Source organism: Lontra canadensis, unplaced genomic scaffold, assembly GCF_010015895.1.
Source record: "Lontra canadensis isolate GAN:19392208 unplaced genomic scaffold, GSC_riverotter_1.0 scaffold39, whole genome shotgun sequence".
NCBI lineage: Eukaryota > Metazoa > Chordata > Mammalia > Carnivora > Mustelidae > Lontra > Lontra canadensis.
In genome coordinates, this window is record NW_022631033.1 from 12,903,883 (window position 1) to 12,922,858 (window position 18,976).

General features: G+C 42.4%; 1 protein-coding gene across 4 annotated transcripts in view; it reads left to right on the forward strand.

Annotated features, from left to right (window-relative positions):
- Nucleotides 1-11,732: 11,732 nt before the first annotated feature.
- TENM3 (teneurin transmembrane protein 3) overlaps nt 11,733-18,976 on the forward strand; it is a 592,885-nt gene continuing 585,641 nt past the window's right edge. For all 4 annotated transcript variants that reach the window (XM_032869853.1, XM_032869854.1, XM_032869855.1 and 1 more), the window contains exon 1: nt 11,733-11,805. The gene's annotated coding sequence lies outside the window, so the exon portion shown is untranslated. The remainder of the gene's footprint in view (nt 11,806-18,976) is intronic.

An 18,976-nucleotide genomic window follows, 5' to 3' on the forward strand; every position in this document is an offset into this window, starting at 1 on the left:
ACGGCTAGAGAGGGAACACAAGCAGGGGAAGTTGGAGAGGGAGAAGCAGGCTTCCTGCCAACCAGGGAGCCTGATGCAGGGCTTGATGAGGGACTGAATGTGGGGCTTGATCCCAGAACCCTGGGATCATGACCCTAGCCAAAGGCAGACACTTAACGACTGAACCACCCAGGCGTCCCCCATTATTTTAAATATCTCTCCATCCCTTTCTCTTCTTCCTCTGGAATTCCCTTCAAGTGAATACTGTTCCTTTTCATTGCGCCCCATAATCCATATGCTTTCTTCATTCTTTTTCATTCTTTCCTTATTTTGCTCCTCTGATTGGGGAATTTCTAATGCCTTACCCTCCAGGTCACTCTGCATGTTGAGTCTACCGTTAAAACTCACTGTTGAATTTCTCAGCTCAGTTATCATACTTTTCAACTTTAGGATTCCTGTGTGTGTGTGTTTGTGTGTGTGTGTGTGTGTGTGTGTTCTGGATGGTTGCTATTTCCTTGTTGGACTTCTCATTTTATGTGCTGTTCTCCTAACTTCTTTCAATTGTCTCTCTGTATTTTCTTGCAACGCACTAAATGTTTTTGAGAAGATTATTCTGAATTCCTTGTCTGACAATTCGTAGATCTCCATTACTCTAAGGTCAATTATTGGAGCTTTATTAGCTTCCTTTGGTATCTTATTTATCTGATTTTTTAATGATATTAGATTCTTTACATTGGTTATCTATGCATTTGAGTAATGGGGCTCCTCTTCCAGACTTTACAGGTTTTCGCTGACAGGAACAGTCCTTCACCAGTAAGTTCATTTTGGATTTAGGTGTGTTTAGCGGTAATACCCTTGGGCCAGTAGGGCCTGCAGTTATGGTCTATTTTGGGGCAAGAAACTGTGGAAGCTCTGAGGATGGAGTTATGGGGGTGCCACTGGCTGAGGAGAGTTGAACAGGACTGCCATGTGAGTTCCCTACCCAAATGAGGCTGAAGAATGAGCTCCATGGTTTCCTGCATTCTCTGGTCATGCTTATTCGATGGGCTCAGCCTTACCCCCTACTGCCATGCTCTATAATTTACTCAGTGATGTGTTGTTCTAGAGTAGTTGTTAGTTGTTCTTCTTATGAGGGAGTGATCAGGAACAACCTGTGTTGCCATCTGACAATTTTCTCCTTGCTCTTAATTTTTTTTTTAAATTGTATATATTTCTATTTTAAATTTATATTTTAAATTAGTTGAAAGCTACACATGTTGAGTCAGTTCCTATGCCATCTCACACAAAGAATTATTTAATTTCCAGTAATAAATAGAACTAATACATATCTAAAGTTTCATTCAAAATCTATATAAGTTTGGTCTCATACATATGCTATTGAACAATATAGTCAGCAAAAATGTGTACCCAATAATCCAACTACAGAAGAGAATTGAAAATTCTATTTGAATTTACAACTTATTGATTTTACTACTCTTAGAAAGAATGATTCAAGATCTAATTTTGAAGTGTCACTGAATGTTCAGTTGGAATTTCTTCAGACAGATATTCTCACCTTCTTTAATATTGTGAGTTTTGGTTTCTTCCTTAAATGGAAATGTGTCACTTTTGAAAATAATTCAACTACATTTATTTGCAACAACCTCTCTTTAATAGGCTTCTGATAAAAACTGAAATATCTATTTGCTTTATGCAAAATATTGAGCCCAGGGTAATACTTCTCAAACCTCCCTGCAAATAGGAATACTCTGGAAGCCTTGTTAAAATTGCTAATTTAATGATTGCATCCTTAGACATTCTGATTCCATAGAGTTGAGGTAGGACCTGGGAATGTGCATGTTATTAAGAACTCCCAGGTGATTCTGATACAGGTGGTCTAAAGGTTGCAATTAGAACCCTGTTGATCTAGGGCTACCATAGATTTTTGTCACCGTGTTTATTAACAAGATAATCTTCACAGTTTAGTATAGAACCTCTTTATTTTCAAAATCTACTTCAGACTGTAATAAAGTTTGATTTCTAATAATTAAAAAAAAAAGAATATTACTCATACCCTGGCCTGATTTAAATGTAGCTTCTAAGTAACACGATAAACTCTTGTGGCAAGTTTCCAGGACTCACTTATCAGTGTAAATAGACCAGAGGTGAATGCAGAACTCCATTAAACGAGGATCATTATACCAGGACTCTAACCTACGAATCTCATACACACCCTCTCTTCCTTTCAGCATCCTTCTGGTTTATCTTCAGTTTAAGCTGGTTCTCCCTTCTTTCTCCCCTAACTCATATTCTCTCTCTGCCAATTTCCTCCCTCTTTAGAGACTCTTAGCTCATAATCTTCTCATGGCCTATTTCTTTTTTTCCCTCCTAGATATCTTATCCATGGATAAAAGAGGGGAAGGTACATCCAGGCCTTTCATAGATTTTGTGGATTAAAACTGGTGGATTTGGAGGCAAGGGCTAGGAAAAAAGTGTTAGGTAAACAGAGAAATTTGGATGGTCTGATGGCCAGCCTGGACTTTTCTCCCAGTCTGCTTGAAAAATGCCTGGCTCCCTACATTTTTCCCTAAACCAAACCAAATCCCAGAGCTATGTCTTCTTCAGAGAGATGAAAACTCAGATCCTATGACCTGTCAGAACTTGCTTATTCCAGTCTGAGTCCTTTAGACATTTCATGGCCTTAATCTACAGCTCTCCTCTCTTAGGGATTTATCACACCACAGAGCAAACCAGGGGTTGCTGTCTTAATGTAGTGTAAGACAAGTACACTGAACTTTCAGCCAGAAGAATACCTAAAATGTTGCTACGAATACCTTTTTTTGCCCCATTTGGGAAGCTGGTGCTCTGGAAGTAATGTTATCTCGGGTGTCATCTTTAAAACAACCACACCAACAAATCAACAATTTCATTACACATGAAGATGATTGCTTAGCCTTCCAGACACAGACTCATGTGAATTTGATCTAATTTACTTGTGAAATCTGGGTTTATGAATGATCCAGTTGCAGTCTTAGAGAAATCAGTTCTGAGTCAAACACAGACTTGGAGTAAAAATAAAGACAACACAAAATACCAAAATCCTGTGTGTATTTAAATTTTCTGAAGTTTTAAGCAAGCCATGTGTCTCACGATCTCCGTTTCCAGTGGGTACAATGGTCCATGATATGCCTTGCTATTTTGAGAAAAGAGGGTCTTGAACATGAACGGCATCATACGTGGGCCCGTTGAAAGTAGCTGCGGCATCAGTGATGTAAACAGTTTTCCTTCCTGGAGTTTTCAGACAGAAATGGGACTTCTGAAATCAGTCAAACACACACACATATACACACACACACGCAAAAATGTGAGCTTTACCTCTCTGCTTACATGTCTTTAGCTGATATTTCACAGACAAGAAGTTTTGTGAGCCTGAACCCTAAATGATCTGTTAATGATTTGGGATTTTAAACAGTTCCCTCTGAAAGCTGGTTCTTGTAATCAAGTTTGACATGAAAATAGTACTGTCATTAAATTCAAGGAAATGCCATAGTTTAATGCTTAATCACATTACATTTAAGATAATTTGTATGTCACGAAGCTGTATTTTGGAAACATGAATGCGAACTTTCCTACTGAGCTGACCATATACCCACCTAGACTTTTAACCTTGGAGCACTTCTGTATTGGGTTGTAGTTGGAGGAAGGTGGTGTAGAAAAAATACCTATTTATTAATTATACTTAAATGCTTTAGAGAATACATACATGTAATTAAAATACCAGTGATGACAAATAATAGTGCCATGATTAATTTCTTGCAGAGCCAGTGTCTTTCTTTCCAGGGAAAATTCTTGCCCCTTCACCTGCCTGATGAATTCCCAAGAGTCCTCCTCGCCTCCAATTTGAAGCATTTGAATGTTTTTTTTTTTTTTTTTTTCCAAGCACTTCTGATTGTTTGTCTCACGCATTTTTGTGTGTAGATGTTGTCTGGGTGATGGAAGGTGGGGATTAAGCTGGGTTTTTTACGGGGTCAATTTACAGAGTAAATTCAGGAAGGACTGAGCAGCTGATTTACATTTTCAAGCTAAATCACTAAAATTATGGTGAATAATGCATCATATAAGGATATTAACACCCACCTAATAGGTCACCCACACCCACAGCAGAGTTTCAGTACTTCTTAGTAATTCCATTTACTTGACATAAATGGTTTTGTCTGATTGCTCTAACCTATCATGATACCTTGAGCAAAACAACTGATGTCATTCAATAAAGAGTTAGGATCCATTAAAGAGAAGCCCATTATAACATTTTATATAATCTACAATGCAAATGAGAACACTGTTTAAACATAAAAATGGGGAGAAAAGTCTGAAGGAGGCTAAGTATTTTCTAAATCAAAAAAAAAAAAAAGCTTGTCTTTACTCCTGAGATTTTTAAAAATATTCTTCACAATATCAACCCCAAATTGTGGAATACGTCTTTGTTTTCCCAATCTCAGGATTCAAACTTCTCGTAATGCATAGAAAGATCTTCCAGTAAGAACCCCCCTCTACACACAATGTTGTGTTAAACCTCATCCAATTGTTCAGCTAATTCTTATGCTTCTCCAATTTTACTGGATATGATGTTTTTATTGGGGTTCAGGGAAGCATGGCTAATGACATCAGCAAGCTTTGTAATCTCTCATTGCCAGTTTTCTACACAACTTACACTTTTGTCACTCAAACTGCACCAAATTGCTCCAACAATTAATCTTCGGGCACAGGAGAAGGGGGACTTTTAAACGGACCCCTTCTTGGGATTTTGTGTCAAAAACAGAAAAGTTCCCATGAGTGAAGGGGGCCAGTGAGCTTCTCCAGCCTCTGCTCTCCCCCAGGTCTCACTTCTTCTCTGCCACCCCCCAAAAGGGAATGAATTACATTTCTCTTCTTGTCCTTTAAATGAATAGCATAGTTTGGGTGAAATTATCGGGCAATTGCATGCCTTTTATGCAGATAATGCTATTTGATGAAAGCGGTGTTTTGATCTGCTAAGGATAATACAGATCCAGGGTTGGATTCATTGGTGAGAGTAAAGCTGTCTTCTGTGATAACTTCATCTCAGCATGAGGTCAGACGGGGAAAACTGGGATGGGGGATTAAAAAATGACACAGTCGGAGCAGTATTCAGTTTCCTGCTGTGCTCCTGGCTGCACACTATAGCTTATGTTTCTGATCTGTTATGGTATTGTCTGCCTTTCTCTCTCAGAGCAGAAAGAGATTGCTTAAAACTTTTCTTTTTTCAGCTAGAGGGATTAGTTCTGTGCAGCTTTTTTAATTAAAGAAACTGTATCTTTTTCAAGGCAATTTAAAGCTGCAAGGGAAGGACCATCAACATCCATAACTCAGTACTATTATCTGTAACAAAGTGTGAGCTCGAAATTTGATATTCAAAAACAGGAGAAGGAAGCTCTAGAATTCGATTGTGTTTTGAACCTCCCGTGATTGTGCGGATCCCTAAATGAGGAATAGCAAATAAATTATTTTGGATAAGTCCTGAATCTGTTTCCATAAGTAGTAACTTCCAGCCGCTTTGCTTTTTACCATAGCTGAGCTTGCTTAATTAAATCTTCATGACGGTGGCGAAGTGCACTTGAAAATTGTGTAAGAGGAAATCGGTTTGACTATATATCTTTTTCTTTACCCAGAGATCATTTTTAAACATTTCCATTCTACTGAAAGTGATAGCAATAGAAAATGTCCGCTTAATATGGGCAATTTGCATTTAAACAGTGCAAAGTACAACATTAGGGTAGTTTATCACAAGGAACCTCCGCATTTGCGATAAGCGGTCATCATCTTTATTAATCTGAGGGGAGCACGAATTGGATCTATCCGAAGTGATGATGAATTTGTCAGGACATATACATTTGAGTTGAATTTATAGCTCAATTTAACCCAGGTTAATGTCTAAAATCCTCAAATGTTTCAAATAAGGCCCATATGGTTATCACTTTACAAAGCATACAGGCTCTGCGCTTTGGTTGCTACATACACATCACCAACTAAATTCCATGCCAGATCAATTAGAAACAGTCCTCCTGAGCAGACAGGAACAAACACAGATTGTTTCCCCAATACCATCTGAACCCTTGTCTTAAAGAAATGAAAAGCAGTCATCTTAGGCTCTACACTTCTGACCATTAAAAGTCCAAAGGAATTCAGTAAACAATAAGGGTGTCACAGTATCATATTTAATAGGAAATACTTAGAGTATCTGCATTTGATAGGTGCATACTACAAATTTTTCCAAATTTCCGTATATGGCTGGCTACATCTTGCTGAAAAAGAGGAACGCAAAATGTGATCTCTTTGTTTTTCCCCATTATTTTTGTCTTTATTTCAAACTGTGTGGAAAGTCAACCAAGTTCAGGGGTGAACTCAGGTGGCTGGATATCATGGCTAGAATTTTTCAATGATGTGCCATTAAAAAAGTGGATGGGCAGAAAAAGAGAAAGTGTACTTAATAAGTATATCTTCAAAGTCAATTTTATTTATGACTTATCATTTCAAAAAAAAGTCGGAATGACGGAATAGGGTGAAAATATTTTATTCATGCATTCACTCATTCATTCAACAACCACTTAATGAACATCTTCTGGGTGTCAACCCTTTGTGCCAGACCCTGTGGTTTGAAAGAGCAAAAGGCCCATATAATAAAAACAGTGCCATCCTTTACTACATGCAGAAAATACTATGGACGCTCTTCCAAGGGAGGGAAGTACCATTAATGGGTGCGCCAATAAACAAGTGTTCCAGAGGCTGAGAGTACAGGACATCCCAGACTCAGGAGTTGGCAGAGGGAGGACAGAGTAGGAAACTTCCAGGAAATGAGAAGGTGCTCGGTGGGTCTGCAAGTCAAAGTAGTCCCTTGATGCCAAGTGTTTAATCTATGTCTACAAGTGAACTTCTAGATGGGATCCTGAAACATTTAAAGGGCGTCCTATTATAAACAAAATTGTCCTCTGTCCTGAATTTTTATAAACCTTACCAGCAGCTAGTGTCAAACTTAAATACACCAAACACTGTCTATACTGCATACCGTAAGCATAGTATGTATACTGCTTATCAAAAAGCTGTCCATAGAAAATATGACAGGTTTTAAAGGGCGTTCCATGCTAATACTTAACTATAAAGGTTTTTTAATCATTCAGTGCGGAATAATGTGGCACATTCTAAACACATATGCGGACTTAAACCAAAATTGAAAGTCTTCCCCCGACTGCCAGCCTTCAGCCTCTGTTTTAAACTGCTTATTGTTCTCAGTTGAGACAGAACCTCTTTTTGGAAGTATAGGCTATTGGCTTGTCTGATCTTTTCAAAGAGTCAACGTCAAGGTCTAAGTGTCCACACTGCGGCTCCCTCCGTCATTCTTGCCACCACCAGAGAGGTTGGAGCTGGATTTGAGCCCTACATTCAGGCCATCCAGGCCTCAGTTTGCTAGAGCTGATGTAATAAGTCCAAAGAATGCCCATGAAGTGGAGCGGTGCCCACGGGGCTCCTTGGAGAGCCTCCTACCTGCCTGACCCCGTGCCCCCCTTCAGCACGCCTGAAAGCCCCGCCTGTCAAAGGAGGAAGTAGCAGTGGAGACCGGCTGCGCCCCACGGGAGGGAGGCGGGAACAGCTGCCACCCAGCCTCTTTGGCGGCTTCAGGCTGGACCTTGAGGACAGGAGGAGGAAACTGACAGTCCCCCAAACATCAGCCTCCTGGGAAGGCTTCCGTGATGCTGACGAAAATGGATGGGCATCGCCTGCAAGTGGGAAGTGACCCTGGTAACAGGGGAATTGATGGAACCCGGCAGAGCTGGGGCTGTGGGCCCAGCGTCCGCAGCAGGGCAAAGAGCAGGTCCCTTTCCCACCCCACCTCAGTCCCGAGGGCACAACCAGTTTCTTCCTAATCCCAAAGTGGCTCGGTCCATTATCTTCCTCCCTAACGAACTGGAAAGGTTTGCCAGGGCCACTGGGCATGCATTTGCAGGTGTGGGGGCGGAGGCTGCAAGGGGAGCTCGGCAACATTTTTTTTTTTTTCCGGAGAGCTGCGTATCCCTGTGACAAGGGGTCCCCACGGGAGGGCCATGCCGCCAGCTCGGCCCCATGATCCTGGGCACGACCTGCTGCCTTAACGCGGCAAAGTCACCAGCCGCGCCTGGCAGAGTTTGTTGTGAGCGGCCAGAGGTTTGCAAAAACAGACAGCCCCGTCCTGCATTTCTTCTCCCGCTTGAGTTTTCATCGCAGCCCAGGGCACCCTGTGATCTAACCCCCGCCTCCCCGCTCTCCTGCGACAGCAGCTCAGCGAGGCAAAAAGCCTGATGGTCACGTAGCAAGCTGCCTCTCTGCTTTCCAAGGATGCATTCGGAGGAGAAAGCGTCTGGTAGAGTTGGGCACTGTACTACATCAGCTTTTCCTAAGGACCTCAAATGATGGAACTTCTTTGTTAGTGAGGGGAAGGGGGGGAAAAAAACCCGCGGAGCCTCAAACTTAACACACATAAACTGCCTGCCATTTGGGCTGCCATCTGTGCGCGGTTGGTCATTGAGGACACCCAGCACGTTTTGTCCCCCAGTGATGCCTGGCTTAGGGTGCACGGGGCGGTCTGAAGGAGTTCTAGAGTCTTCTGTCTGTATCGCATACAATTAGTGTGAATGTTCAACATCACACACTGAAAAACTTTGAATATCATGTAACAGGGAGCTGGGCTAGAGACAAGCTTCAAGATTTATTACCATTTCTAAATTTTATGAGTTCTATTGTTTCCTATGCTCATTACCAGCTTTAGCTATAATGAGGACTGAAAAGAGAAAAGAGCTGAAAAGAAGAAACATGCCACTCCCCCCACCCCCACCCCGACCCCACCTCCTGCCTGTTCTACTAGCAATTTAGTTCTTCTGTTCTGGCCTCTTTAGGATGTGTCTTATCTCTTTTTTGTGCGTGTGTATTCCTAGATAGTAAGGTACAAAAGAGCAAGGGGGGAGTGTTATATGGACACTTAGGAAAGTTTCGAACACTTAAGATGTTTTTCTGGGAACTGGGCCACAGAGGTAATTGACGAAATATCCTTCAAGTTTCCCTTTGATCAGGGATGCAAATTTTAAGTAGTTAGTGTGCCTGTCATGTAAATCTGAGGTATACCCCCACAATTCAGAAGTTTTCTTAAGACAATGAGGATGGCTGGAATGAGAGGGGAATAATGATTCCTTTGCCTCCACTGCCCTATTATTATTTTTTTTTTCCAAGTGTGAAACACGCAAAGCAGGAAAGAGACTAATCACCCCAGGACGACTCTACATTCTTGCCTCATAAATGTTCCTGTAGTTCTTCGCGTCACTGGCGACCCGGGAGTGGGGTCCTGGTGGTCATGAATTACCGTTATTTCTTAACGAGTAAGTGGACCGCGTCTGGTCATTTAAGAACTTCCGGGAGTCAGATGGTGGGGCTGGGCACACTAATTCAAGTTCAGAGACTCTCCTTCTCCAAAACTTTGGAGAAACTCTATCATGTAGCCTCAGGCTTTCCTAGGGGGCATTGCTCTTGTTTCCAAAGTGCTTAGTCTGTTTCTTGTTCTGCACGTAGTGACAAATACAGGTGTGTTTCCTTCCAGCCCGAGTCCCCGTTAGGTGCAGGGCGCTGGAATCCTCTGCTCTGAAGTTGAAAAGTGTAAGATGGCGTGAGAAGGCTGGGGGCTCGCTAGTTCCTCTGCCACGCTTCCTCGGTCAAGTTTGCCAGCGGCCCGTTAAGGCCTGGGGCACTAATTCAGAGCTACGGGGTGGGGGTGTGCGGTACGCTAGGGCGCCCGGAGAAGAGCCCAGGGGACTGGTCCTTCCCAAGCGCGCACGCCCCAGCCCTCCTGCCTCTGGATGCGAAACAGGTTCCAAAGGGGCGAAGAGCCGGAGAGCGGCTCCGTGAAGGTCGCGGATTGGGCATCCCAAACCGCCGGAGCAGACGGAACTTGAAACTGCCTCGGCTGCCTTCCTTTACTCGGGGCCGGCTGCGGCTTGGGGGTTGGAAACAGGGACGGTGTGGAGGGGAACTTAAGTGAGTACAAAGTAGGCAGCGTTTCGTGGAGAGCAGTAAACTTTTATTTTCTTCCTACAGCAAACCAAGTCGAGGCAGAGGGAGCGTTTGGCTGCTAATCGAGGGGAGAACGGGGGTGGCGGGGGTCGAGAATGCGGGGTGTGGAGGCTGTGGAGGACTGCGGAACCCCCGCCCCCTTCTCGCGGTCCGGCCAGTGCGCGCTTGTTGGGGAGGTCCCGGTGCTTGAACCGGAGGGTGGACACTTGTTCTCCGGCAGCCCCGAACTGGGGCTTGCAAGAAATCTTGGTGTTCAGAGCCCCTTTCCGCGTGCGAAGGTCATTTGCGCTTTTCAGTTTCGGACGAGAGGACACTCTGGAAGGGAAGGTGCAGGTCATTTTCAGAGGCTCTTGGACGGGCCGCCTACCGAGAGTGGAAATCCTTAATTACACCCTTCTGCCTCGGAATCCATCTTCCCGGCAGTGTCCTGCACTCCTACCTCTTCGGGTGACTCAGCTGACCTGAAATGCCCACCCTATGAAAGATCAAGAAAAGTAGTTTTCTAAGAAGGTTAGAGGTTTGATTACACAGAGAAGTGCTTCCACTTTGGTCCAAAGCAATTACCCGCCCTCTCCTCCTGTTCCTCCCCCCTCACCCAGTCCCCCCCAGGCCCGCGACCCAGAGAAGAAAGGGGCAGACCCCCCCACCAGCAAGCACGTACCCCCGCACTTTGTAGGTGCGTGTGAATTTCAAATGGCGCTGTAAGTTCATTAGTGTTTGCAATCAGCGGCGGGCAGACCCCTCATCAGAGCCGAAAGCCGGCAAGAGCCATTCATCAGCGTGAAGTGTTATTCACGGATGACCCTTAAATCACGGCAAGAGTAGTAGATGCGCTGATTGGTCACAGCATGGGAGCCTTGGAGCTTTCCCGTCCCCGACGCGGCCTGGAGGAGGGAAGAAGGGAGGGGCGGCGAACGTGGTTCAGTCCGGCAAATCCCATTTGACAGAAAAAGGCAGTAAACCGGGAATCTCTTTTTTTGAATAAAGAAGAAGAAGAAATAAAGTACCTGTCATCTTGACAAGTGGCGGAGCGGAGGAGTCCGGGATTATAAATGATCACAGCCCGGTCCAGCTCGCCCTGTGATTGGGCTCTCCCGCGATCTGCACTGGGGGAAGCGCATGGTAGGCTCCTCTCCTCTCGCACACACTCGCGCGCGCACACACGCGCACACACACACACACACACGGACACGTGTACGCGCCAGTGTCTCGGGCACACTCGGCCCAGCGCGTGCCCCCGTCACACAATTAAGGTCCTGGATGCTGCTCCCTGGCACGGCGCCCCGCTCGCCTCCTCACCTTTTCCTCCTCCTCTTCCTCCTCCCTCACCGCCGCCGTCCACCGGCGCCCCCGCCGAGAACCGAAAACTCCGGCGCGGCCTCTCGGGCCGAGCGGGAGCCTTAGAGGGGCCGGCGGGAAGGGAGAGGGGGAGAGCGCGGGGGAGAAAAAGAAAGTGAACTCATTGGCGCTCCGGCGCGCGCTGCCCTCCCCTCGACGCGCCCCTCGCCCGCCGCGGCCGGGCGGTGGGCAGGGAAGGAAGTTGTAACACTTGCCGCTCTCGCCCCCTCCCGGCCCCCCTCCCCCGCCCCCCGAGCTCCCACGCTCCGCTCCCTCGGCGGGGCCCCCTCCCCCGCGCCCGGCTCCTTTGAATTTAGCCAAGTGCTGTGTGTGCGCGCTGCTCGGGTGGACGCGGCGGCTGCGGCCGGGGAGCGAGGCGGCGGCGCGGGCGAGCCGAGCGCGGTAAGTGCGGCGCCGCCGCCGGCGCGCCCTCCTTCCTTTCTGGGGTCCTAGTGCCCGGGCCGCGCGGCGCCGGGAGCGGGAGGGCGGGCGGGCGAGCGGGAGCCGGCGCGGACGGCGGCGCGGGAGGCGGCAGCAGGTTGGCCGGCCCGGGGGGCCCGGGAGCATCCGTCTCGTCGGCGCGCGGTCTCCCCGGTCTGGCCTCCGCGCTCCCGGCCTCTCGGTCCCCGCCCCTCCCTCGCGTCTGTCACCTCGGGCTGCCGGCTCAGGTGGGAACTTGGCCCGCGAGGAGCCGGGCGCGGCGCCGCGGTTCCGGGGAGCCCCGGGCTCGCGGGCTCCCCGAGAAAGGCAGCCCGGGGGCTGGGCGCTCAGTGGGGGCAGGGAGTCCAGCCGGCCCGGCTCGGGTCGGGGGGCTCCCCAGTTTGGTGGCGGGGCGCCACGTCCTCTGAGAAGGTGTCTGCGAAGATCCTTCGGGGCTTCCAGCGAGCGGGAAGCCCTGAAATGTCACCACTCTGCGGGGGAGGTGAAAATGGGGCTTCTCCAACTGCCGGGGAGCCGAGTTGGGGGTGAAGGAGGACGGGAAAGGGGCCGCGGTGGCGTGGGGAGTGCTAGAGCTCGTCTGAAACTTCATCTGGAAACTCTGGATGGGGCTGGAAACAAACAAATACCCTGAACAGGGCGTTTGAAAAATGACGGATTTAGGAACCTGCAACTCAGTCTCAGACTGGGTCGTGTTTTACAGCCCATTGGAAGACGCTTCCAGTGTTTTAGGTTGAGGGGGTCCGGGTCTGATCTCTGCCGAACACCTTGGGATGCGGTTTGGATTCCATTCTTACCGCCTCACCTCTAAAGGAGTCCTAATGGGAACCTGCTACTAATTCTTACTGAGGAGGAAGGGTAACAGGTAATTCTGCCGTGCAGGACAGCAGATAGGTTTGCTTTCTGAAGGCGTGATCGTCTAAAGCTAGAGAAAAGTTTCCAGGTACTTTTGGGTAAGTGCTGTGGAAGTGAAAGGGTGAGGGCAGTCCAAGCACTTTTTTTTTTTTTTTTTTTTTTTACAGGGCCCCAGACAGCTGGGATTCCGGAGATCAGGACTGTGTCTTCATAATACTCTGATTTCTTATCTTCTGACAATGTATTTGTCAAACATCTGTAGGCTCTGGCAGAATCCACTGGGTGGTCTTTTCACTAGAAATAGAAATATGTTCAGGCATTACCTTTCCTCTCTGTTGTCAAAAACAAAACAAAACAAAACAAAACAAAACAAAAAGACAGGGCTAGCATCTTTGGAAAGCCTGAAAGGGGACTCGGAAAGGTGGTATAGCAACTGAGCAGAACTTGTGGTTTGATTCTTTTAGTGAATTTGTTTAGAATGCGGTGCATACCCTCCTCCACCTGGGTGCCTACCTGGAAAAGTATTTGTGGTCTATCTAGCATGTTAGGAACAGAGTTTAGAATTAAGAGACTATAACTGAAAACTAATTATAGATTTTAATATTTCAGTTGAAACAAAAATTTTGCAAATACACCAACGGTCTTGCTTTGTACACTCCTTAATACATTCTTCATGATCTAAAACTTCTAGCTTTTATTTCTTAATGTATGAAATTCTTGTAAGAGCCTTGAAACTTTCGATTTGTGATTCCAAATGCAGAGCAAATATTTAATTCTTGCTCTAAGAGTGAGAGGTTAGTTCAGTAATAAGACTTGCTAATCCCACTTCAAAATGTCATGGCATTCACAAATTATTCCTAAATTCTTCAAAGATAAGGTTTTGTAATGAGTTTAAGTTATTCTATTGTGTATTTCAGGATTGAATGTATCTCTCTTCCTGTTGCATTTTCCTTAGCAATTTGCCTTTTTTCTTGTTTGAATTTTAGTATTCTTCTTACTCAAAGATGTCATTTTTGCTAGTGGTCAATATATTATATTTTAGACAATTTAAAAAAGAATATATATTATGAAAGAAAGTAGTTCCTTTAAGCAAAACAGGTATATTTTTACATATACTACACAATTTTCATGAAAATGTATTTATGTACTGATAACTATGCCACTGCTTACATATTTGAAAAATACATTAGTATCCTGTGCCAACGGCATTAATGTTAGCAACTAATTGAATATCGACCCTAGTGAGGATTTCTTAATCATGTAAAATAAAGCAGATAAAATTATAGTAGAATTCTGACTAATTTTTTTTTCCATATTGAGTCATTTTGCATGGCTGAGTTTATTTTCTAGAAGGAAATGTTTTAGGTAAATTATAGAGGCTTTTCTTACTATGATCTTATAGGCGTGTCGTGAGTCTTTTGGTTAGAAAAGAGAACCTGCTTTATTAGGGTGAAGACAAAGAAAGATAAAGATGCTTATCGTTGAATAGAAGAAAGCACCTAAATAGAGTGAAAAGTTTTAAATTTATTCGCAAAGAAAGCCCAGCTAAATAGTAATAATCCAGTTACAAGTTCAAGCTCCTCTTCCTTAGCTTTGCTTCTGAAAGCCAAGAGTTAAAATTATTTCCTTTGTAGAGAGCTAAGCAAATAAGAAACCAGGCAAAAGTGTATGGCTATCGTTGTGAGTGGAATGACCTATCAGGAATACTTGATCAACTTTGAGCTTAATGTACAAAAAACGATGTTTTTCCAATAGCTGTGAAAGCATCTTTGGAAATACTCAAGTTTGTCCTTCCTACAGTGGTAGTGGGAAGTTAGTCCTGAAGATAGTCAGTGTCTAATATAAAAGTGCCATAAAGACAGTTTTATTTGCTTATTAATATTGATCATTTTAATAAACACATTACCTCCTTTTTATTACGCTCTATTTATCCCTTTAAAATTTTATTTCTGGGCAAATGAGGAATGTCATCAAGGTATTATTCTTATGTGAATCAATGTATTCAACGGTGTTAATCACCAGTGTCTGCCCTTTTCCTGAAGATGTGTTGTAGAAACCTGTTAGGCATGTCCATTGACACATTGTTTATCTCCCCAGTGTTTCATTTGATAGCCAAATGTCTATTTTGACCTTCAGAACATACTCTCATCACTTCGATTGAGAATATGAGTAAAGAATACAGTAATTTGCTATTAAACTTTTACTCTGATCCATACTCATTTTATATTCTTTTGAATTTTCAGTTAAAGCCAGTGTCCATATTTGTTTTATACAGTGGAATGATAGTCTGGAGAAGAATTTAACACCCATTCAAAATAAAGAAGTGTACTGAGAAGCTAGCATAATAATGTTATGCTATTTAAAAGTTTTAATAACTGAGTCTTAAAAATTATATCATGTAAGCTTCTTTTAGGACACATTCAAATCCTTATATTTGGATGTTTTAAGAATCCTGATGGACATTTTTAACTAAAAAAAAAAAAAACTTCTAAGTTTCAGAACTGATTAATTGTTGTGTCTTATAAAAACTGATTTATTTCATACTTTTTTATACTAAGCATTACCATTATGAAGCTCTCCTTCTAATTGAGATTAATGTTTCTGAGCAAAGAAGTGGTTTAGAGGGCTGCATTCATTTTGAGTGCTGTTGTAATCAATTTTAGATACAGCATTCCACAGTGGGTCAGTCTGCATCCAAACCTGCCCTATTATGTAGAATTAACTTGTTGGTGATTGATAGTAATACTCCTACATCTTGAGAAGTCATTTGTTTCCAAACAAGTGTGATGGCTTGTATGAGTTTTAAAATATTGCTTCTTATAATTAAAACATCCTTTTGGGGACTTAATTTGAACTTTCTCTAAGAATTCTATAAACCTCGAGGAAGCAATTCATTAATACATATTCAACCGCAATAGCCTTTTTTTCCTCCGAATACAATATGCCTCAGGTGTATTTTCTTGTTCATCAAAGGGCTTTCTGGTCTTTTGGAGTCATGAGTGATAAACATTATACATCGAGGTTATTTCCCTTTTTGTTTATATCAATATTCTAGTTGAGTTTTTCAAGGAATTCTTAGAATTATAGATCTACATCTCACACATGTGTTATAACTTTATTTTAGAAGATGGTAGGTATAATCTTGACAATGAAAGGTATAGGGAGGTAATTCTTTATCCTCTTTGGAAACCTGGAAAGATAGTGAATATTATCATCCCTATGGTGATGTTTGCATTTGTACCTTAGTTGTGTCTGGTCTCAACTTTATCATCATTTTGTTCTCTTCCAAAAGACCACATGAAGATTTTCTTGGACTTTGGCCCATATTGCATGGCTTACTGTGATATATGCTTATAGTCTCAATAAAATAAAATATTAAAAGCACAAAATATAAGATTAATATAGATAAGTCTTCTAATATAGCCACCACCTATAGGATTTTTAAATACAGATGTAACTGCTTTGTAGTGAATGTGAAGTTCCCACAGTGACGTTGTTTTCTGCTTTCAGGGAGAAAAAGACTTGGTAGGAAATATATTTATTATATTTTAATTTTCTTCACTGTAATGTTAGATTATGTACACTGAATTAGTGCTGTTCCAGTTAAGAACATTCATTTAAAACAGTTTAAAATGCCAAAATAATGTACTTAAAAATGCCATTTTCAAAGCATCATCTTAGCCACCCGTTGGAATATAAACTTTCAAAATGCAGAAATATGCTCAAAGATATGTAGGTGTTTCAAACACCTAAACCATATTAGGATTCCGTCACTGGAAGCAATGTAGGTTTGTTTTGTTTTGTTTTTATGATTTCGATTAAACAACTCAGGTGACTGGGCAGTTAGAACAACTCTGTAGAATTCCTGTAGAAGAAAGTAATCTACTGAAACCTGCTTCTTTCTATTTCAGATAAGTCACCGAGCAAATTAACGTCAGTATCTTAGAATGTACTCACAAGCCATATGAATATATGATTGATACCATATCATATAATAATAATTACAGCAATTATTATTATAGCAATAATAAAAAGGAGTCTTTACTACTCCACGGGTACCCTGGCAGTCTAGAGCTGGCTTTGACTTTTCAAACAAGTTTGTGATAGGTGGCAGTCTTAACTGAATTCCAAGACATCAGTAGATGGCTTTAATGTTTCAAGAGCGTCTGTAGAGTAGTACATCACATCCCCAAACTATGGCTGTAGTGTTTCCTGTGAGTTAAGGAGTGGATGATCACTAACGGAGAGATGGCAGTTTTAAAAATCATCTTCCCCACATCTGCAGTCCTCTCTGGCTTCTTGTGGAACATCAAAAAAAAAAAAAAAAGATTATCCCTTTTGAAAATGAAGTGTTTTGAGAAAAACAAGTGCCTATATTCACACTTATATTTTCATGGTCAATTATGTAAAAGTTACCGTGAGATGCTCTTTGATGACAAAGTGATTTCCAGTATGGTGGAAGACTTCTTACTTCAATTACAGAAGTTGGGGAGCAGTGGGCTGCTGTGATTTGGTTTGCCCTGGGGCGGGGTCATATTATTTAATAATAAGCGGCTCTTTTAGAACTGGGTCTCCTGGGTCTCTGCCTCAAAACCAATGGGAGATACAGAGAGAAAAAGAGGGGAAGAGGGAGAAGTGAAGAAGAGGAAGAGGAGAAAATATGAGTATGAAAATCCTTTATAAAGAGTGATAGTTCTTTGAGCATTTTCTGTGTGTAGCAGTGCTTTTGACAGGAAAAGCGATCTATAAGGGGCAAATTTGGTCAGTGCAAGTTAATTGGGTAAGTACAGAAGAAAATTAACTTCTGAATTTTTTCACTTTTAAGTATTTGCATTTTAGATCCAAGAATATGAGCATCATTAGTTCTTTTTTAAATTAATCCAAGAAATTCCAAATATTGTATATGGTTCTTCATATTGACAGAGAAAAGAAAATGTGTTAACAGTTCTATTTGATAAGTATGTTTTCTTTGCATATGGGACTGAACGCCAAATTATAATTTTATAATTCTCAGATTTATAAAGAGACTTAAAAACAAACACTCCAATTACTTTAAGTGATCATTTATGAGGCGACTCCCAAGGTCACTTATCTTTGAAGATAAAGCTCATAATCAATATATTTTAGTCATTCTGTCATTTCTTCGATTATTAGTTACACTTGCCAGAGTCTTGTGATAATTCCTCGTCACATTGCCATGATTTAGAAAGAAATAACAGCTTGGTAATGACTATCTGCCTTCAGCCATAGTCTGAACCACATCTGAAAAGTAGGATGACATGAATTCATGGTTCCTGCTCTTTCCAGGAAAAAAAAGGAAAGAAAGAAAGAAAGAAGGAAAAAAGAAAAGCTATTGTTTTATAAGAATGGATTATTTCATCTCGAGTTCAGTTAAACTCAACTAATATTTTACGATTAGGATTGTGGACCCACCATCATTGTGAGGAAGTGAGGTGTCTTTTTGATTACAGGGGCGTTTCCTAAGAGAGGTCCTTCTGTCCCCCAGGAAGCTCTAGCATCCCTATTGTGGCCAGCATTTGGCTTCCGTGCTAGAGAGCTACCTTAGGAGAGCTAAAATGCTGGGACAGCACGTTGGAAGGTATATTATGCAGAGAGTGATGAGACAGGACCGGAATTAACTTAATTTACAGTGAGGCATGCATGAAGTATATTAACGAGTTTGCGTGAAGCACTTGTAACTATATTAATATTGGGATATGTTTATTTCGGTAATTATGAAAGTGATCCTACTGAGAAGTGTACTTGTTTATTCTCAGTCTACCAAATGCTCTTTTAAAATGTGACATCTATGCTAATACCTTTATCAGAGAATTTGAAATTTGTCAACATGTAGGTGGAAAAAATTGGCAAGGGACTGGTCCTTTTTTGCATAGCTCTTTTCCAAAAAAAAAAAAAAAAAAAAAAAAAAAAGCTGGCACAGGCTTGTCTTTTAAAATAATTATGAAAGCCAGAAGACAGCTGTAAATTTTATTTCTTTCAGAATTTATAATAACTTCCAGCTAAAGAAAGCTGTCAGACCTATAGTTCTTGAAGAGCAAATCTGACTTCTTTTTTCCTCTGAAGAATAACAACAAAAAAGCATCTTAAACAGTGTTATTACCTTTTTCTATATTTACAACCAAAAATGAAATATTTAAAATGTAAACTTTTTCACTTAAATTTTGTGTAGTGATAAGGATAACAACTGTTGACAAAAATACTGCAAGTCGTAATTAATTTAAATAAATATAGAAAAGTGATTCAGTATAATATCAAAAAG